The sequence below is a fragment of the Canis lupus genome, chromosome 18 (genome assembly GCF_048164855.1).
Source record: "Canis lupus baileyi chromosome 18, mCanLup2.hap1, whole genome shotgun sequence".
Taxonomy (NCBI): Eukaryota; Metazoa; Chordata; class Mammalia; order Carnivora; family Canidae; genus Canis; species Canis lupus.
The window spans coordinates 19,886,816-19,909,335 of NC_132855.1; the positions used below are offsets into that span (position 1 = coordinate 19,886,816).

The 22,520-nt window shown below is 41.4% G+C and overlaps 1 protein-coding gene and 1 long non-coding RNA gene across 3 annotated transcripts in view; one reads left to right on the forward strand and one right to left on the reverse strand.

Moving 5' to 3' along the window:
- The window catches only part of JAZF1 (JAZF zinc finger 1), a 336,302-nt gene that overhangs the window by 108,918 nt on the left and 204,864 nt on the right, over positions 1-22,520 (forward strand). The window lies entirely within an intron of this gene.
- LOC140608786 (uncharacterized) lies at positions 14,039-16,793 on the reverse strand. Its single transcript, XR_012010767.1, has 3 exons — positions 16,342-16,793; positions 15,752-15,867; positions 14,039-14,261 (listed from the first exon to the last, which is right to left on the reverse strand). It is a non-coding gene; the product is annotated as an uncharacterized lncRNA (long non-coding RNA).

A 22,520-nucleotide genomic window follows, 5' to 3' on the forward strand; every position in this document is an offset into this window, starting at 1 on the left:
ACATTGGAGGGGAAAAGCCTCACCTCTGATTTTTTTTTTTTTAACTGAAGAAATAACTATTCTTTTTGAGCATCTTTTCCAACTGAAGTGATTTTATTTGGCATTTGGGTTCCTTTCTCATACAATTTCTTCCCAATTGTGATTATTTTATCTGATTATGTTTCGTACCTTGCCAACCCCTTTGACCATGTACGTTGCCTTTCAACTTTTCTCCCTTTGTGGTTGAGAAGAATTCACCGACCTGGGCGACCTGGGCACTTCTGCTTGTGGAAGGTTAGTTACTTTGAAACCAGCCACAGCACAGCAGTTATCCCTCCTGGGGTTGCAGGCAGGGAGAATGATGCAGACATGAAGTCAGGGACATAAACAGGTATATTGTATATTCAGCGTGATGAGGCGTGAGGATTCGGTGTTCCTCAAAAGGGAGTAGACTTTGGTGGTTTTCAGGGCACCTTGTAAAATTGTCCACTGTGGAGGGGAGAATGCTTTAGGCAAAACCATCAAGAGACTGAGCCCAAATAAACTCCTTTGATTGGAAATGAAAATAAAGCAAAATGCAAAGATTCAGGCCCAAAGAGCCTTGTGGGGAGAATGTTTGTGACTTCAATTTGCAAACCTTGGGCGTTGCTACATTGCAAGGTGGGTATGGAGGCAGCCCAGAGTCACCACACTGTGGGGCACATCTGAGGACTGACCCTCCATCTCACAAATGAAACTGCATATATAAAAGCCCTACAACAGACAGCCACGCTGGAATAGGGTAGAGGGTGGGACACCAGGTCCCCAGCCCGGCTCTGGCATGACCAGCTCTGCGTACGTAACCTTTGTGGATACTGGTTGCTTGTTTAGAAATCTGGAGGACCCAACAGATCCTCTCTAACCCCTGTGAGTGAAATCTAGAAGACAATAGTGTTGGATTTTGTGTGAAAGAAGGATTGCAGATCCCATATTTCCCCTACCCCCAAAACAAACTACAGATAATGCCAATTATAAAAGTCATATTTCATACTGGGACAGAGCTAGAATTTCTTTTTCCCTGAGGTTGGGAAGGCGTGGGGAACAAGGTGAGAAAGGTTGTCTTTCTGTTTTTCTGAAATATAATTTTTTTTCTGTCATTTGCACAGCGCAATTGCCTTTTTAGCATATATATATATATATATATATATATATATATATATCCGCAGAGAAAAGTCTGGAAGGTATGTGCATGTGCATATAAACTAGTTTCAAAAAATTAAAATCATAATACATGCGTGTGATAAAATAATTTAGATGATACAAAGAAAGGTAAGTTCATCCTTCTGTGATCCCCGAACCCATTCCAACTTTGTCAAACAGGTTCTGTTAAAAGAGTTTATATCTTTACTTCTTAAACATTACCATTAGGTTTTCTGTGGGGTGGAAGGGAACTGAATGATGAGTGATATATATTTTTTCTTTGTTTTGTTTGTCTTTATTTTCTTGTTTCTACAAATTATTTCTGGGCTTTTTTTTCTTAAAGTTATATGCAAAAGTTTGTATGTTTGGGGATATTTCTCTCAAAGGTGAAGCAATGCCAATTTACATTGAAGACCAGACTGTAGGAGTGGTTTTATGCTATTTAATCATGGAGTTGCATATAGTCATATCCATAAGGAAATATGGTAACAATTATTTTAAATGAACTTTATTCTTCAGCTTGAACAGATTAAATTCTATAGTGGGCTCATGCCATTTCTTTAATTGCATTAATTATTTATTACATACTACCACGCATACAGTTCAGTTGGTCTGGGGGAAGTTGATTATAGCAGTTTGTTTCAAGTCAGTTTTACACCCTGGGTGGACAACATTATCGCACTTTCTCGCTGAAATGAAAGAGCCGGGATAGTGCTCCAGGGCAGTTATCACAGATGCAGGGTTAAGGTGCAAACTGTGTTTGAAGTGTATCCACCATATTCATAGTGGAACTCAGTTTTGCAAGCAATATGGATTTGCTTCATGCGTCTTCTCCGAAGTTCTTCATTTTGGCAGATTTTAGAACAGGAGACGTGTTTAATGCAGGTACTGTGTTCTCTCGTGATTTCAGATTGTTATGTTAAGGTTACAGGATCACTAATTCCTTCTTTAACGTACTCTGTCTTCTGACAAGAGAAAAGGTTGAAATCTGCTCCATTTTATTATTGGTGGTTCTGTTCTGTATTTTTGGAATGAGAACTGCTAAAAGCATATTAGGACACTGTGCCATGTGAGCATCTGGAACAGCCAGCCTCTCCTTTTGAAACCGGCGGTCAGAATGCAAATCGAAAGCAGCTTCCTCTGCAAACTTGTGCTGTTTCTGATCACAGATGTGCCCTTCCTTGCTGCCTGTTGTTGTCAACCACACGTATTTTTGTCATCACCTCCAAACCCTTTAATCAGCTCTAAGTGCCGTCCCTGGATGGAAGGTCCGTCTGGGGGGCTGCACGTGGGTGGCAAATTGTAAGTGAAAAGTTTGGCAGAAATCTTGGCAGGTTGGGAGCTGGGTTAAAAATACATTTATGGAAAGTATTAACATTTGTGTATTAATACGTTTATTGAAAAACCAAAAACCTTTCCAAATGGTCCAATTTGAAAGAAATGGACATTTAATTGTCAGAGTTTGGGAGGAGGATTAAAGATTTTTTCCGGGACAGTTGAGGCAGGATTTTTAGAATTTGAACTTAGTGATGAAACCATAGACTCTCCTGGTTGTGGTTGATCAAGGCATATTAGCTAGGAATTGTAGCTTTGTCCTGGTCATAAAAGCTGAAAAGAAGTATGCTGTGTGGGGCACCCGGGTGGCTCAGGCAGTTGAGTGTCCCACTCTTGATCTCAGCTCAGGTCGCGATCTCAGGGCCCTGGGATTGAGCCCTGCATTGGGCTCTGTGCTCAGCGGGGAGTCAGCTTGAGATTCTCTCTCTCTCCCTCCCCCTCTACCCCTCCCCCTACCTGCACGCTAGTGCTCTCTCTTTCTCTCTCTCGTGTGCTTGCTCTTCTCTAAAAAATAAATAAATCTTAAGAAGAAAGAAGAAGAATGCTGTGATTTGAACTTCTCAGAACATTTCAAAGGCCTTTCCTGCACCTTGTAACACACTTTGAGTCTCCTTGGTGTCAGGCCTTACCTGTGCACTCAAGTGCTTGATTTTGCAGGTCACTTGGAACCTGTAGTGTCATGGTGCTTTGCTTGTTGACATTGAGGATATTTCACTGCAGATGAGGAGGCTGGCTCTTCATACGCTGGGAAAACCAATTCCATATTAGACGACCGCATTTACCATGTAGGAATTCTCTGTTCATCTCACTTTTAGCTGGCAGCCAGTTGTGGCTAGGGTGCCTGCTGGTCATGGCCCTGTTCCCACAAAGCTATTCATAGCTTTAATTCTGGTTCATCAGATCTCTTGAGTGTCAGCTGTGTGTGTGCAGTATGCAAGTGTGCTGAGTGTGCAGAGATGGATAGAAAAACAGGTCTGTGCCCTCAAGGAGCTCATACTTTAACATGAGTTTGGGATGTCCTGTAAGAAGTAAGCATCGTACTTGTGAAATTTTAGGCTTTGCTGATGACTGCTGTGGAGAGAATCTGGTGTCTTGCTGTGTTGCCCCCACGCACTGCTCTGGCCTCCCGCTGTGGGAATGCCAGAGCCGCTCTCACCAGACAAGAGAAACAACGGGCTGGGAGGGGAAAGAGGCTTGTTCTAAACGTAAGAAAGGCAAGGTGATTTGGGACACTTCAGTTCCATTGCCACCGAGAGCTGGCCCAGGGGCTCTACATGGGGCAAAATCACACGGGGTGTGGGGGGCGGGGTGCAGCGACTGGACCGATGGAAAATTTTGCAAAAACATCTGTTCTGTTTGGATGGTCCAAATATTTTCAAAACCATCAGCTTAGCCAAAGCTCATATTTCATAAAACCTTTGCAAATATCTACAGTTTTTCTTCTTTTCCACATGGACATGGAAGCAAAGGAGAGGAAAAATGTGGCCACATGTATGTTTCCAACTTCTCATTTCCAAATGTTTGGCCTTTTCAGGCATGAACACCCATGGTATCATTTTCCTGAGGTGTGCAATGCCCTCTAGACTTTTCTCTTTCAGATAGATAGCCTGAATCTTTGAGGACAAAGCCCCCTAGATGCGATGTAGAGAGATGACGATAATGATACCAAGCTGTAGTTTTAATTGCTTGAAAATAAACGAAGAGAAAGGTTCACAGCTGTTTGAGGGTGAGGATCGGACAAGGACAGAGCAACAGAAAAGCTCCCCTTTCCCGGGATTACTGCCAGGGCTCCGCGCTCCACCTCCGAGCGGAGGGTCTCCCTGTGCAGTGAGCAGGGAGGGGGAAAGGCGCCCCGGGGAGGTGGCGCAGGGGTGTCTGTAGGTGAGAAGCCTCAGTGCTGGCTTCACTCCAGGCTTGCGGGCCTCAGGCTTAGGCCAGACAGACGGGGCCAGTGGGGACTTCTTTTGGGACCTGAGTGAGTTTGTTAAAATTTGAGGGGGATGAGGTTTCGAGCAAACCACTCGACTCCTAGCCCTGTGCATGCTGTGAACCCGGCGTCAAGCCGCTGCCCAGAGAAGACGGTGCCCCAATCTAAGGCCACAGGCCTCTGCACATGATTATCAGTGAACCAGCTGGGTTGAAAATAAGTTCATTTCCCTCTGTTTGTGTAGTTATGTACAGAAAGACGAAAACAATGCCTTGGAAAAGCCCCCAGGGATTTAAATTGGAAATTAATTGTAAGAGCATGTAGCTTCGGTTCCCTTGATTGGTTTGAGTTTAGATGCGATCCAGACGCCCAGGACTTGGGCCCCCTCTGTGGCGGCGTCATCAAAGGTGGTTGGGTCATCTGCAAGGTGGGTGGAACCGTGAGGTTTACAGTCTCCATAAGCCCTACGTCTGAGAGGAGACACCGAGGCACAGTTTTATTTCCTCCGTGATTCCAGTTCGGGCATGGAGAGAAGCTTTTTAGGTATTTTGAATGTGATCCAGACACAGGAAACCAGGCCTCTCCTGCAGTATAGGTCTCACCTTAGGTACATGGCTCAGGCTCCTCAACAACGCCACTACACTTTCCTTTGTTTTGTTAACACTACTTAGCAGGCGGGGAGCTAGAGGACCAGGGGGGATGAGGCACTCGTCCTCAGCACCATCTTTGGGCAAGTGGAAAGTGGGATCCGCGGTGCTTCATGTCTCCTTAAAACAAGAAAACAATCCTGACTCAGCTCCTCCAGAAAAAAAAAAAATTTTTTTATTTAAAAGGTTAAAAATCAACAAGACAAAAAATCCATGTGACGCAGATATCCAATTTATGTGCAGTACTCAGGTCTCCAGATGAAAAAATAACATAGTCATGAAGCATGAGTCTCCTTGTGAAAACAGCTGAGTGGTGAGCAATTTCAGTTTTCACTAAAACTGGAAAGATTGGGCAGGGAGAGGAGGGGGAAGGCGCTGAGCCAAGGAACCCCGAGAGCCCGGTTCTGTTCTCTGCTCCAACACTGACTGCGCTGGTGCCTCAGTTGCTGGGACTCTGTCCCCCACGTCTGCCTCGTACAGAAGCAGGTTGGGTGGTGGATAAGTTTACCCTGTTCTGAGAATCTGTGAGCTGAGGACCGGATTTCCAGAGCCCTGGAAACATCTTAGCAATGGAGTAAATCCCATGGGACTTCCCCAATGGAGGCCTTGATCACATTTTGTGCGACATTCATTGGTGTGCAGTTGCCATGATATCAGGCAGCATTTTGAAACCATATACAGGGATGACTCAGTTAATAGCTTGGGCCATCTGTCTTTGCTACCAGAGCCAGCTTCTCTGCAATTCCAAGGGAAAATATGGGCAATTGTTAATACCCCAAAACGCTTTGTATGGTTTAAAACAGAATTGTCAACAGATTGTTTATCGATGACTCATGTTTTCTTTTTCTCTCCACCTCTTTTTTTCTTAAAGTGACATTTCCTAGGCCTGCTTCTCTCTTTTACGTTGAGTAAATGTATAGATATCTTGAAACCTACATTTTCTGTACTTACCTTGTTCATGAGAATTTCATGTGGCCTTGGTTATAGTCGAGTTAAATCTCATTAATGGCATTGTAACAGTTGGGCACTGGGATCATTGGCAAAGCCTGTGGGGGAGGTTTGCCTTTATGTAATTTAGGAAAGATTTTATTAGTGAGGTAAATAGTATAATTAATATAAGAGGAATGTTTAACTTAAGCCAATTCATTTTGCATACATCACAAAACGTATAGGTGTTTACTGATCATCTGCATGCTGTTTAGAGAACCTTCTATTTTTTTAGAATTTATTTATTTATTTATTTATTTATTTATTTATTTATTTATTTATGAGAGAGAGGCAGAGACACAGGCAGAGGGAGAAGCAGGCTCCATGCAGGGAGCCTGACGTGGGACCCGATCCCGGGTCTCCATGGTCACACCCTGGACGGAAGGCGGCACTAAACCACTGAGCCACCCGGGCCATCCAGAGCCTTCTTTTTTTTAATGGAAGAACAGCCCATACCATTTATCTCCTAGCCCAGTTTCTAGCATACTTGAAAGTAATAGAGTGTGTCTTTAAGTAACAGAGGCAGAGTGAGGCAGGGGAGGGGCCGCTAGACTGGGCCACTGAGGCCAAAGCTGACCAGCAGGTGACTGAATGTCTCTTATCCCATCTGTAAAGTTTGTAGATTGGATAGAGCACTTCTAAATCCCTTCCAGCCCTTTTCCACACTGAGATTTCACCAATTGAAACTGATTTCCCCACTTGATTCCAATTCATTATGTTTGTCTAAGTGACCAAACCCCAATTTCCCTTTTTATTTTTTTCCATTTTGTTAAGCTAGGCAGAAAACAAAAGTTTGCTTGACCCATTCTCCATCACTTGTCCTCCAGAGTTCCCCAGGGAGCTAATGCCTGGCATAGTATGGGCAGCCCCCGCTGATTTGCTGGCTGGAGTCTCGGTGTTGAGGTCCCTAGGATTATGGGGAGGCCGAGGTGCCCCCCGGGAAAGGGCAGAAGCAGCAAGGGATTGTTTGGGGGATGTGAGCACAGCAGCATCTGTCATGTGAGGGAGCAGGGGTCCACAAGTTCAACGACCGTAACAGTGGCATTCAGTCCTGTTCATGCCCAGGTCACCATCCCCTGGAAGCTTCCCTCCAGATAACACTAAAGGGGCAGGGAAACATTTTTAGTGACGACTCTCCCAATTCAATTTTGTCTGAACCCAGCCTTTTCTACCTCCCTCTGCCGTGGGCCTCATCCGTGATAAAGCTCTGCTTCGTTCGCTGAAGGGGACACAGACTCCAGCCTGTGATTATGTCTGGGTGGTCCCACCAGCTGAGGACGGATGGCAGCCGCTTGTCAGAGGCCCTCGTGTTCAAGGGTGAGGAGGCACAAAGGAGTTAACTGGCAGAAGTATGGGCCTGGAACGTGGTCTGGAGCCCTGCCAAGATTCTGTAGGTACTTGCTGCTTCTCTTGGCTCTGGATGAGTGGAGGCATCATTCGGATGGATTCTGTAGGGTTTGGGGGGAAAGCCTTTCGTAAAAAGGCCATTCATCTCTTTGGGTCATAAAATGGAATCACAAACTGGTTTTCCCAATTAGAATCTTAAAACAACAAGAGCAGAATCAGCCAAGCTCGGCCATCCTCTGGAGAGTATTGCGTGTGTGCTCAGAGAGTTAAGGACGGAAGAGCACAGGAATCCCGCAGGACTTTAAGGGGAGCAATCTTCTGCGGTCTGACATTTCCCATCATTTGCTGTCGATGCTTTCGCACTCCCAGCCCTGACCCAGCCTGTGTCAGAGCCTTTTTAGCATTCTTTTAGAAAGTATCCAGTCTGGGAAATACCTCTGGTGAAATTCTGTAGCCTCCGAAATTTGTTTCTGTAACTGTTTGTGTTAGAATACCACGCATCCAAGGTGTTAACACTTAGGTAATGTGCTAAGCAAGAGACTGAAGCTGCCTGGGGGTAATTTCCTCAGCATCGCTAAGCCCTTGGTTCTTGGCGGAATAAAAACAAAAACAGAGATAGAAGAACTAGCATGTTCTATGCTTATGCTAGCAGTCCTCCTGTGAACACTTAACTGTGCTCTTGGCAAGTGTGCAATCCATCTGGTCCAGTATTTTTTGTCACAAGTTAAAATTTGCCTGATGGAGCTCAACTTTTTTTCCCCCTTTCCGTCTTATTGTGTCAGATCTAAAAGGTACACTGTTTGGAAAGAACAAGAAAGAAAAAATAGCCCCAGGCTGTATAGCTAACACAAAAATAAAACATGTTGTAGTTTTATTTTCTCTGCTTTTTCCCCCCCATTTAAAAAGAGGGACAAATAAGAAGACCTATAAAATACAATTTCTTAGAAAAGAAAAGTCATGAGATGTTTTGGTGATTCTCCTTTTTCTTTCAGCTATCACATTAAACTGTTGTGATTTTACTAACCTAGTTAACAAGATTTTAAGAATTAAAACATCTTTGGTAATCTTTTTAACATAGTTGGAACATTTTTAAGTCATCTTGCACTGACTTAACAGCACATGTTGGGACAGGATAGTGACATTTACGGTCTGGCAGGGGAGGTCTGGGAAACATTGTGCAATAAACAAAGCGTGTTTCTTCCATTCCCTCATTTCACCTTCCAGAATGCTCTCTTGAGGGGCTTTCCCAGCTTCCCTCGCCCCTCCTCTACCTGGAGCTTTTACTCTGCTTACATTTGTGAGAATTCTAAGCTATGTCTCTTGAGGTTCCCTTCTAGTCCCTCCTACTATTAAAAACCACCTCTCCATACTCCTATTCCCAGAGGATTCTAAGTCAGTGCTCAGGGAGAAAGGCATCTGACCGATTCTTTGGCCATTTTCACCAACACTATAATCAATTTGTGCATTATTACAGTCTGCCAGGCTCTCTGGAGTTACAGAGGCCAAAGAACACAGTCATTTCCCTGAAAGAACTTGACCTAAATGTAATTCAGATAATGCTTCTTGAATGAGCTTAGACCAGTGATCTATACAGATGCCCTCATAACCTCTAGATTCTTAGATCTGACACATAATCCAGTAGAAGGAATCTTTAATGGGACCATTTCAGATATCCCATTAGGCTGGTCAAGAAATTGGAAAGGTACGGTCATCTCCTAGGTGGCCTAAGTAGGATGCCTCTCAAATGGCACTCTATTTCTTCCACCTGCGCATAAACCCAGTAACAGAGCAGTTTTTAGGAGAAAAAAACTATTTATTTGGTCTTTGATTTCATAATTTGTCAAAGGAGACTGAATTAGATGATAAGATCTCTTTCTGTTTTATCCCACATTTATGATACTTTGTTTGGCAAACATGAGGTATGGAGAAGCTCTGTGTGACTAGAGTGTTGCCGACAGTTTGTTTTCTCAACTGTCATTAGGTTTGTTTGAAAATTTACAGAATTTCCTTTGCAACCACTTTTTGGAATGCATTGCTTTATTTTTTCATTTTAAAGACTAGTTCTTTACCAAGTGGATGATGAGTAGGACTGTATCTCTTTTCATTCTTTTCTAGTTAATAATCGCTTACAGAAATGTTGCTTTCTGCTCACATGGTGGGATATGAATTGAAAAAGCATTTGCTTATATAATATTTTTTTAATATTTTAAAATTTCAGAGAGAGAGAGAGCATGAATGGAGGGAGACAGGGAGGGAAAGGGAGAGAGAAGCAGGCTCCCTGCTGAGCCCAGAGCCCAATGTGGGGCTTGATCCCAGGACCCCAAGATCATGACTTGACCCGAAGTCAGACACATAACCGACTGAGCCACCCAGGCGCCTTGCTTATACAGTATTTTTTACATAGTTTCCTTCTTTTAAATTTTATGTTGGTTTCCTGCTGGCTGTTTAAGGTAGAAAATGCTGCTGGTTGAAATATATTTATATTTTTGTGGGAAATGAAGTGACTTAAAAGATGGAAATAAGTGAATATATTGGCCAGATTTTTCTAGTCATTGAGAGGTGTTAGCTCTGTATCTTTAGTTTTTCTTGATGCATATAAATTTTGCTTGCCTCAGTCATTTCTATTTTTTAAAAATTATAATTTATAAGATTTCCTAATTTTAAAAAATTGTTGGCAGTTACTTATCACCATTAGACTGGTATGACCTTTGAGAATTATTTTTGGGGAGAAAGAATAGAACATTTCTTGCAGCCCTGTTGAAGCTCTTTACATAGACACGAGATGCAGCTCATTACATTTGAAATTCCATTGTGATGACTTTCAGACGGTGGCATTTCTTGAGGCCTCCCTCACATGTCAAGGAGAGGCATATAGATTGGAAACTATTTACTGAGGGAATCTCAAATGTTACTGAATATACAGCTGTAAAATGTCAAGTTATTTGCATGCTGGTGAATTGAGTGTCCTAAAAAATTTCGTAATCCTTAATATCTGCTTGTTTTCCTTACCAAGGAATATGGAGAAATACCACAAATGAAACACTTTTTTCCTTTTCCGTTTGTGTACAGTAACTGCTATGTTATAGGCAGTTTGTTGTTGTTGTTGTTGTTTTTAGTTTAATTCAGCTTCTTCATTTAAGAATCTGATTCCCAATGGATATGGTATAGAACTTTAAAATTTTCACTCTTGAAGATATTTGATCCTTTTCCCCCCTGAATATATGAGTATTCAGTAATACTTAAGAGGGATTTAATACTGTTTAACAGTGGGATTGCAAGGGTGATTCTTTGGGAGTACTTTTTAATCTTTCATTGTTATATCTCTCCTCTTTTTCATTCTCTTTTTCACCTATATTCTTTTTTTAAAAAAAATGATTTTTAAGTAATCTCTACACCCAATGTGGGGCTCACACCTACAACCCTGAGATCAAGAGTCATGTGCTCCACTGACTGAGCCAGTCGGGTGCCCCTTTGCACCACCTATGTTTTGGTCCTATTCCCCTGAACACAAGGGACTGTGCCTCATTCATCTTTTTATGCCATAGTACCTGGTTTAGGACCTGTCTCATATTGGACCTTCAAAGAATGCTAAATAAATGGACAAATAGCCTGTACTTTTCAATAACTTTTAGTATCTTAGTTGCTTGTTGTTAGTTGCCCAGGAAGTGATTAGGATCTGCAAATTTCTGTCAAAATAAGATGCTTTAGAATAAGGCATGGTGTAATCTTCTATTTGTTATCTTGAAATTATGAACAAAAGACCATCCCTTCTTTGTGAGAGGAAGACCAGGGTGTATAAAGAGGATGAAATAAATAATTGGACTTGAAATCCTTGGGTAGGTGAGGTGCTAAGCTTGGAATTCTTTCATATGATATTAGAAAAGAATGAAATAAGCTTGGAAGATATTTCCTGTCATTATGCAGGGATTTTCAGAACATCTAAGGAGTATGGGTGGCCCACATTTTAACTGTAATGCATATGAAAAGACAGTTTTTTGAATTGATAGAGGAAGTGGTATATGTTGAGAAAAGAATACATGACTATACAAATTTAGAAATGCAGTGTCAAGCACTGTATCAGTTTGGATCAACCAGGGACAGAAACCACACCATCATTCAAATAGGGAACGTTTAAAATAAAGAAATATTGGGGTGATTGGCTGGCTCAATCTGTAGAACATGCAACTCTTAGGGGATGAACTCTTGGGATCGTGAGTTTGAGTCCCACATCGGGTGTAGAGATCACTTTTTTAAAAAATCTAAAATAAAGAATTATTAAGCTAAGATAGGTGAGTGACCATAGGATATAAAGAGAACACCAAAGGATCCTTGGAAGCTAAAGAAGAGTACCTAAGGAAGGACAGGCTTGGAAGGGAGCCCTTCCTTATGACTAGGGTTCAGAGCTCACTGGCAAGGATGCAGACAAGCCCACTAGGATGGCAGGTTTGTAGGTTACATGGGCCACTGCTCCACAGTTGCTGGACTAGCAGGAAAAAAACATTCTGAGCATGGGCAGGCTGAGGCTGATGGGCCAACATGCAAAGGGAGTTGGAGTACGGCTGTGGGTGGAACAGCTACAGTGTGCAGGGTGTAGCAGGGCTGTGAAGAGGTGGTTACTGGGCCCAGAACAGTCCTGCATGGTCACTGAGAGACTGCGTGCCCTGGACTCCTGCCTGGAGCACAGAACATCACCAGATGTTTTCTTATGCGTGCAGTGCTAAGGGACCAAGATGCAAAAACTGTACGCCGGAACCACTGCAGTGTCCCTGCAGTGCCCTCTACTGACAAAGCCTAATATTGAATTCCCTGCAAAGAAGAAATGCTGAGTCTGGTTCATTATCACAGAGCAGGTGTTAAAGGGTGAATTTGGAATTGAGCCATGATAAACTGATAATGGCACAGCCTCAAATTCCAATTTAGTCAAGGATGTTTTGTTTTGTTGTCGTTAAGAACAGTGATAAATCAAAAGTAGCTGATTTCTGTTTGAGGACTCTCTGTACTTTGTAACTGAAAGAACCCATCAATGCTGGCAGTGTAATAAGCTGGGTACTCAATTAAAAATTGAACTTATGATAGATTGATTTTGACACTTTATGTTCAAAATTAGCACCTACTAAAATCATGAAATATTTGTCTTATAAAATGATCTCTCTGATTATTAAAAGATCAAAGATTGCATAGTATGTGCCTTTTACATAATTTGTAATATAGTAGCTTTCCACCTCTAAACACAGTCACTCAGGGCCCCAAAACTCTTGTGACTCTTATTTGGGTATCTATATCTCATGAGGCTTAAGAGCAAAGGATAACCATATTTAACAAGCTCCAGGCCACACTCATATCAACATAGCGTAGTTGCTCACCTTTACAGCTGATGGCAACAGCTGGCTCCATCCATTAGACACCATGAACATTACCCTTTAGGTATTTAAAATTTATGCCTTTTAATTTCATTGTGCTCTCTCTTTGTCTTAAATTACAAGAGTGGCTAAGTAGAAATGTTCAGTGAAATGTGTCTGCCATTCATTATTATATGTATTATATATTTTCTTAAATAGCAGTTTCATAAAAATGAAAGCATTGGCAAAAATGTTAATATAAAGTTACATTTTACAGAACTTGATTTTTTAAAGTGGTAGTATAAGGGAACAGTATTATGGAGTAGGAAGTCAGTATCTGTATTGTAGTGTCTCAGTATGGCACTAGCATGTAACCGTAATGATAATGATAGCAATATTTCTCTTTTGAGTGCTGGTTCTGACCAGGCATTGTTGTAAGTGCTTTATATGTATTAATTCATTTAATCCTCATAAAAACCCTCATATGAGGCAAATACTGTTCTTATGCCCATTTAACAGGTGGGGCTACTGAGGCAGAGAACTGAAAAAACTTCCCAAGACTACCTATTTAATAAGTACTGTGCAGAAATTTGAATCTAGGCAGTTTGGTTTCAGAACTCTCATTCTGAACCCGTGTATATAATACTGCCCACAGGGCTGATGGAAGGGATTAGTTTTCAGTACGCTGCTGATCTGACAAGATAGGAAGACATGCTCAGATGTTAAATACCAAGTGAAATTTGGAAACCCAGAAAGTTAAGCTGAACACGGCAGGCTGACTTACCTTAAACCTGCTCTTAGGTTTTCATAACCTCCAGGGCCACAGAAGGCAAAAGCCTGGACCCACCCAAGTTCCTTGATGTTATTAGCAAAGGCTCCTCTCTTTATGGAGCTAGAACCCTAAAGCTACATTCTCTTGGTAATGGTGAGCTAGGATAACAAAAGCCCAGGTTCTTCCAAGGAAAATTTTCTGTCTTGAACCTTAGAACTATGTGGTGGAGCAAACATAAAACCAGAAAATTTGTCACCTCAAGACAGTTCCTGGATTTACAGCTAGAATTTATACTAGCTGGATGGTCAGAAAAACATTAAACTAAAAATTAAAATGGTAGTAGGTTGGTAGTCCCTCCCAGCACTCAGTAGGAGCAAATAAAGATTCTTTGTGGAGGAACTCATGTTAATTTGATCATAAAAAACCCTTACAGAGTTCCTAAAATATGTTAACTCCCATTAAAAAGAAAAAAAATCACACAACACAAGAAAATACATCATCATGAAGGAGTCAGCAAAATCAAACGGCAAGGTTAGATATTGAATTTATCAGACACATATATAAAATAAGTATGTTTTCTGTGTTTAAAAATGGAAGAAGAGGGACGCCTGGGTGGCTCAGTGGTTGAGCCTCTGCCTTCGGCCCAGGGTGTGATCCTGGAGTCCTGGGATCAAGTTCCCATATCCGGCTCCCTGCACGGAGCATGCTTCTCCCTCTGCCTGTGTCTCTGTTTCTCTCCCTCTGTGTCTCTGATGAATAAATAAATAAAATCTTTAAAAAAAACGGAAGAAGAGATTGAAAGTATGTCTAAGGAGCAAGACTATTACTATGACAAAATTTGAGAAAGAGGCAAATATAATTTATATAAATAAAAAACACATAACTGAAATTAAAAGCCTAAAAGGCAGTTTATGATAAATTAGAATTGAAGAGAGAATTAATAAATTTGAAAAGAAGATTGAATTAGTGTTCAGAATATAGTACTATGGGCAAAGGAGAGAAAATACAGAAGAAAGGCTAAGAGACAAGGAGAACAGTGAACTTTGCAGAAATGAAAGAGATCAGGCCACAGATTGAGGACACCCAGCAAATTCCAAGCAAGATTAAACTTCTTAAAAAGAGGTCCATACCTGGATATGACATAGTAAAATTGCACAATGCCATGATAAAGATCTCAAGTAAGTCAGAAGTGATAGCTTTCAAAGGAACAATTCAGTTTAACAATGATAGAAGCATGAAATAGTGGAGCAATGTTTTCAGCATGCTATGAGAAAATCACGTCAATCTGTGATTCTCCCCAGCTAAATCTATTTCTCAAAAAGGAGGTGAAACAGCAATATTTAGATTGAGAAAAAAAAAAGTGAGAAAAGATCTGTCATCATCAGATCCTCACAAAAGGAATTTCTAAATTAGAGTATGAACTCTGCAAAAAAGGAAAGAGCTCCCAAATAAAAATATCAGAATCTTAAAAAGGAGCAAAACCAAAGAAAGTGGTAAATGTATGAGTAAATCTGAACCAACATTAACTCTTATGTTATGAGCTTAAAAATAAACGAAATATGTGTCAATATAGCGCTATCAGTTTTGAAGTGATTAAACATAACCTGTTATCTTGGAGGAAGGTAAAATAATGGATAAAATTTGAGTTTTAAATTTTGAAATTAGATTTAAAATTTAGATACATTATGTATACATTTCACGAATTCTAGAATAATCAATAAATAAAGCTAAACAAAGTGTTTAGCTTTCAAACCAGTAGAGGAAGCAAAAAGGAAATAAAAGAGTTGATCAATCCAAAACTTTTTAAAAACATAGTAATAGATAAAATAAATAGCACAAAATAAGATGGTAGAAGCAAATACAAATATAATCGTAATTATGTCGTGTAAATGGACAAATTATTATAGCCAAGGGATAAAGATTATGAGATTTTTAGAAACTCTAGCAATATGCTGTTTACTAAAAGAATCACATCTACATACATCGTAAAAGTATGTAAAATTATACACCAGATAGAATCCTATTAAAAGAAAGCTAGAAAAAAAAAAGAAAAAAGCTGGTATATTAGTAATAGAATTTAAGGCAAAAGTATTATTAGTGATAAAGACAGTCATAATAGGTACAATTTATTAGAAACATAAAACAATTCTAAACTTTTATACACTTAATACCCTAATATGATGATTTCAAAATATACAAAGTAGGGGATCCCTGGGTGGCTCAGTGGTTTAGCACCTGCCTTAGGCCCAGGGCGCCATCCTGAAGTCCTGGGATCGAGTCCCGCGTCGGGCTCCTGGCATGGAGCCTGCTTCTCCCTCTGCCTGTGTCTCTGCCTCTCTCTCTTTCTCTCTATGTCTATCATGAATAAATAAATAAAATCTTTAAAAATATATATACAAAGTAAAAGTAATTGAAACTAAAAAGGAAGAATAAAACAGTCCTTTATCATAAGGAGAGATTTTAACATGTTCTCTCTCTCTCACTTATTGGTAGATGAGGAGGCAAAAAATGGGAACACAATGAACACAGTATGTAGCTTGATGCAAAAGACATATAAAGAATCCCATGTCCAACATCTGAAGAGTACATACTTTTAAAGGACACATAAAATATTTAAGAAAATTGCACCAATTTACAACAAATTAAAAGGACTGGCATCATACAAACCAAATAGTCTGCAATACATTTAGAACCCAGTAACAAAAGTTAACTAGAAAAAAGCCTCGTGTTTGGAAATTATGAAACACGCATTCAAATACGTCACAGAACAAAGCAGGGAGCTCAGAAATTATAAAAGATTTAGAAATAACAATGAAAATATTTACATACCAAAACTTGTGGGATGCAGCTGAATGACACTTAGAAATGCGTAGCCTTACTTGCTTACTTAGAATTGAGAAAGGGCTGGAAATTCATGAGATGAAAGCATCTGTTCTACTTTGGTCTGTTGTCAGCTTGAGCTGCATTTCCTGAGTATCCTTCCTTGTATAGTTCTAGGTCAGTTGGCCCAAAGAAGAACTTGTGTGAGCCTGGGAGATGGAGTGAGGGAAGCAGGGGCCTTTATTCTCTACAGGCCTTCTGCTGAGACACAGTGGCAGGCAGAGGAGTGCTTCCTCTGTGCATCCAGTTCCTCTTCTCCTTGGGTGGCCACCTCCAGATTCTTCACTCTGGACCCACAGGGATCCAGAGGCCATGCCCCGTATTTTCCCCCACGTAGGTCCATGTGGGTGCAGAGTGAGCCTGGCCTCTGAGTTCTCTGCCCTCAGACTCAGGCTGGTCCTCCCACTCTGGGGCTTCAGAGGGAGGAGTGATGGCCGCCTTCACTTCCCCCAGCACCTTCCCCACTAGGAAGATCTACTTCTTTAAAAAAAAAAAAAGATTTTATTTATTTATTCATGAGAGACAGAGAGAGAGAGGCAGAGGGAGAAGCAGGCCCTACGCAGGGAGACTCAATCCCGGGTCTCCACAGTCAGGCCCTGGGCCGAAGGTGGCACTAAACCACTGAGCCACCCGGGCTTCCCGGAAGATCTACTTCTTGTAGTGTATTCCTTCTCTCGTGGCTTTGAGCTTCTGTTTCCCTGACTGATAAGCATCCAATGTAAGTTAGGAAAAGAACCACAAAAAAAAAAAAAAAAAAAAAGAAAAGAACCACATGTTAAACTCACAGAAAATAGAAGGAAGGAGATAGTGAAAGAAATTCAAGGATTAAGAGGAAATTTTAAAAATTTGTACACTAAACAGGATCAAGAAAGTAAAAAGTTGGTGGTGTTTTGGGGTTTTGTTTGTTTTTTTAAGATTTTATTTATTTATTCATGAGAGACACAGAGAGAGAGAGAGAGAGAGAGAGGCAGAGACACAGGCAGAGGGAGAAGCAGGCTCCATGCAGGGAGCCCAATGTGGGACTCCATCCCTGGTCTCCAGGATCAGGCCTTGGGCTGAAGGCAGCACTAAACCGCTAAGCCACCTGGGCTGCCCTGTTTGTTTGTTTTTAAGGTTGGTTCTTTAAAGAGATTCATAGAGTTGATAATCCTCTCCCAAGACTGATCAAGAAAAAACAAGAGAAAAGCCATAAACAGACACAGTGAAGGAAAAACTGCCTGTCTGCAGTTAGGCCAGAGCCTTAAATCTAATAAAAGAATATTTTGAACAAATTTGAAGCCAGTCAGTACATTTAAAAATCTTAGGTGAAATAGACAAATCCTTAACTTACTAAAACTAATTCAGGAAGCTACAAAAAACCTGAATAGCCTGTAAAGAGTAAAAACAGAAGTCTAAATCTTTTCATAGCAAACATACTAGACCAAGATGTTTTTACACCTAGGATGGCTAAGGAGTAAATGAGATAATACACATCGAGTGCTTTGATAGTACTTGGCACAGTGGTGCCAAGTGCTTAGCAAATGTTAGCTGTTGTCATTGTTACCAGCTTATCCAGAGGATCTCTGCTTAGCTTGGACTGAGGTCTAAAGGTAAAGTGTAGGGCAGCCTGGGTGGCTCAGTGGTTTAGCGCTACCTTCAGCCCAGGGCTTGATCCTGGGGCCCCGGGATCGAGTCCCACGTCGAGCTCCCTGCATGGAGCCTGCTTCTCCCTCTGCCTGTGTCTCTGCTGCGCTCTCTCTCTCTCTCTCTCTCTCTGATGAATAAATAAAATCTTTTTAAAATAAATAAATAAATAAATAAATAAATAAATAAATAAATAAATAAATAAATAAATAAAGGTAAAATGTAAAAATGTCCTAAAACCTCATAGAGCCAGACACGTAGGTTAAAGTCAAACATTTTTCTCTGCTGTACTTATGTAATAGGCTAAAAATCTCCTTATACTACCCATTCATTTATCTAGTGAAGTTTTCACCAAACCCTTGGTCACCAATAAAATTCACTGTCTCCCCACCAGAGGCAAACCCCTCTCTGATGTATGATAATCCCTGGACTTGAGGGTTACCTCAGTGGTGAGAGGCACAGCGCGGCGGTTTAATCTTACTTTCTACTGTTGAGAAATTGAGAAAAATGGCCAAATTAGTGTGATTTTTTTTTTTTTTCTTCAAGTGCTCCGGAATGAATTTAGTGTCTTAACATTTTGGCGTGTTCTAGAAGAGCAGCCTAAAATCTTACCCCTTTAAAGGCACAAAACTTTTTGTATATGTATTTTTTAATAGAGGGTGGTACAGGCACCACCACCCCCCCCCCAAATTAGAGACAAGTGTGCTCCACAGTATCCTCGTAGGTGGGTTCCTGAGTCGTGGAGACGAGGGGGCCGCAGGCGGGAGAAGGGGCTTCAGGGCCTGGGAGGCAGGAGTGCGCAGCCCCGCGGGTCATGGCCACAAGGTAACCCGAGCCCCATCTGAGGCCAAAGCGGGAGAACGTCCTTGACTTCCTAAGCTGTGTTGGCTTTCAGTCTAATCCACTAGTTTAGCCCTTGTGATACGGTAGATGTGGTTCTTTACGGAGTGAAACGTTTGGAATGACTTTTTCTTCGGTGAAATTTCATGCTTACATTCAGATAATACTTTCAGTCCAGCCTAAACAGGTTTTGTTGTTTTTTTTTTTCCAAAATAGTACAAGAAAATAAGCTGCCTTCAATGTACCGTTGCCCTTTGAGCCTTGCGGTTCACTTTTATACACGAAAGCCTTGCAGCCCCAGGAGCCCCATCCAACTCAGAGCTGTTCTCTGCTGTCCTGTCCACGTGCTGTGAACGGCCTCCTCTCCCTCATTAACTTCCTCCTTGTACTAATGAGTGCTCATGTAGGTGTTTGGTGAGCTCCCGCTTTTGAAAACAGTTTTTTTTTTTTTTTTTTTTAGGGAGACTGTCTAAATCATACTCTCTCCACCCCCTTTATCATCTGCCATTCAGTGACTCACTGGGTATTTCTGGAGCCCCCTCCTTCATTATGGAGCTCCAGGCTGGGTGCGTCGGAGGAGCCTGGGATTGGTAAACCCTCCCTCTGCTCATAAAGCTTGGACACTTGCAGGAGAGGACAGGTTCTTCCGTAAATGCAGTCTCAGGCAGGGGATGCACACCACGGTGGGGGTACATCGTTTTCTGAGAATTCGAAGAAAGAGGATATCAAATCCAGACTGTTCTGAGCTGGGAGGCCTCAGGCAAGTTCATTGCCGTCTCTGAGCATTTAGTTCCCTCATCTAGATTGGAGGGTTTGTACTATATATATTGCAAGGGTGTTTTCAGGAATAGAACTATGTGTAAAGCACCATGTATGGGAAACAGGCTCTTATTCGTGAAAGTTATTATTAATAAAACAGTAAACAATTGTTTGTTATTATTATCAAATTGGTAAACATTTGTGCACCTACTACATGCCAGCCACTGTTCCAAGCCCACAGGATACACAAGTAGAAAAATGAGTCTTGTCTTTGTGGAGCTTATATCCTATGTGATAAAAAGTATTAAAGCGTTATTGACTAACAAACATAGTAAACAAGTATTTGTCGCTGTCACTTTTTTTTTTTTTAAAGAATTTACTTATTTATTCACGAGACACACAGAGAGAGAGGCAGAGACACAGGCAGAGGGAGAAGCAGGCTCCATGCAGGGAGCCCGATGTGGGACCGGATCCCGGGACTCCAGAATCACACCCTGAGCCCAAGGCAGGTGCTTAAACCGCTGAGCCACCCAGGGATTCCCCCTGGTACTATTATTTTATCCATTTGGAGAAATCTGGAAAGAAATGGAGTTTTAACAGTCCAAGATGGAAATCTGGACAGGGATGGAAGTATGGGAGAAGGAATAACATGCACCAAAGTGTATGTTTGTGGAAAATTTGCAGAGGATATAGGCTCAGTGACAACCTCTGGGGAGTGTGTTGGGCCAGCACACCTGGCTGACCCTGGGTGAAGAGTGGGCAGCCTGAGTACCAGGCTGAGGAGTTTATAGACTGGAAGTAACCGAAATCAACAAAACAGGGATTTTTTTTTTTTTAAAAGCAAGTATGGAATTTGACCAGACCAGATCTGGACTTTAGGAAGTTTTAATATTTTAGTGCTGCATGAAGGATATTGGAAGGGAGAGAGACTGGAAGTGGAAAGGTCAGGTCACTGCAAAAGCTTTGTGAAGAAAAAACCCACAGGGAATGAATTGGTGCCATCCCTTGTTATTTATTAAGCCTATGTTGGGAACTTAGAAACCTTAATTTTCCCAAGTCTTATTGACATAAAATACAGAAATCCTAAGTGTACCCAATTAATTTTTTACAAATGTTTATTGCATATAGACTCATGTGGATTCCATGTATATTGAGATACAGAACATTGCCAGCACCTATAATAGGGACTATTAACTCAGAAGGCAGCGTGGGCACCATGTGCTGTAGCCAGTTTCAGGGAGGGATGGTGGGTGAGTCTGTGGGGTAAATCCTACCTCTAGCCAGCCAGCAGTCTTTTGGGCTCTGCTGTCCATCTCCCTCCCCTTCCTTCCTGAGCAGCCAGTTGCTACATTAACCAGACAGCAGGAAGAAAGGCAGACTGTGTCTACCCGAGTCTGCACCTCTTCCTGAGTTAACTTTTTTAGTGGGATACACGAAGCACGTTTACCCTAATGGCCCCAAGCATGAGAGAATCACATTTTATACCAAGCTTTGGGTTTCCCTAAAGGGAAACAGTAGAAATATTTACAGCTAGTTTTAGTGTGGCCAGAACATACCCAAACAAACCACAAATAGAGATCCTGTCAGCAGTGCGCTAAGGGGAGGGGTCCCAGAAGCTCAGGTGCGACCAAGGGACAGGGGGGCCCTCACCTCAGAGCCTTTGGCCATTCTTCCTCTCCAGGTGGGAGTACAGCCTTCTCTTTACCCACAGGAAGGAACCCATTTTTGTTCCATTGATGATTATGACATTGCAACTTAATAGTTAAAAAGCTTTGTATCAGTTGTTACAAAAGACACCCACCACCACCACCACCACCACCACCACCACCACCCTCACCCCCACCGCCACCCCCCCACCACCGAGTTTGGTCAAATTTTAAAGGATAGATTCTTTTAAATTGTAGTTCTTCAACTTTTATAACTATGATGTGGTCAGTTTTATGTCATTCTAGATAAATAGTATTGGTTATCAAAGTTGTATTTTGTGTGTTGAAGTATATTTAGGAATATCTACTTGAGGTAGATAGTATTTGAAACTTTTGTTTTCCCTTACTAACCAGTTGATGGCACGTATGCTTTTCACAATGGATTTGGGAAGGGGTGCCTGGCTGGCTCAGTTGGTAGAGCATGCGACTTTTGATCTCTGGGATTGTGAGTTCAAGCCCCACATGGGGTGTAGAGATTTTACTTAAAATCTTAAAAAAAAAAAGGGATCCCTGGGTGGCACAGCGGTTTGGCGCCTGTCTTTGGCCCAGGGCGCGATCCTGGAGACCCGGGATCGAATCCCACGTCAGGCTCCCGGTGCATGGAGCCTGCTTCTCCCTCTGCCTGTGTCTCTGCCTCTCTCTCTCTCTGTGTGTGTGACTATCATAAATAAATAAAAATTAAAAAAAAAATCTTAAAAAAAAAAAGAACTCAAAATAGACTTGGCAAATTATTCTTGAGAAGGCATAATGAAAAGTTAGAGAAGAGCAGACAAAGAATTATATTGGTTCCTCTCTTAATTGAAGAAATTGAATTTTAATGCTGGGAGGGTCTCAAACATGAGTGATTTTCCTTTGTCCTTTTATTTCTACTTGATTCAATAGATTAAAAAACACTCTCCAGTTCTTTCCACTCCATTCTGCTCCTTTGCTTAAAACTCAGTTGGTAGTGTGATGAAAGTTAAAAAGCTGTTTGATTTCAAACTCTTATCTGTTACAATCTGTCATTTAGGGTTATAGCATATTTTGGATCTTTGGAATACTTTTGCCATTGATAGGAGATATGAAAGTACTGTTTTATGTACTATTTTATTTTGTTAGCTAGCAGAATGAACTTCTTTGATTATTTCCTGAATGCACCCCTGAAAAAGAGTGTTTTTTCCTAACTATAATTGTCATAGTCTTACCACATCAGTCCATCTA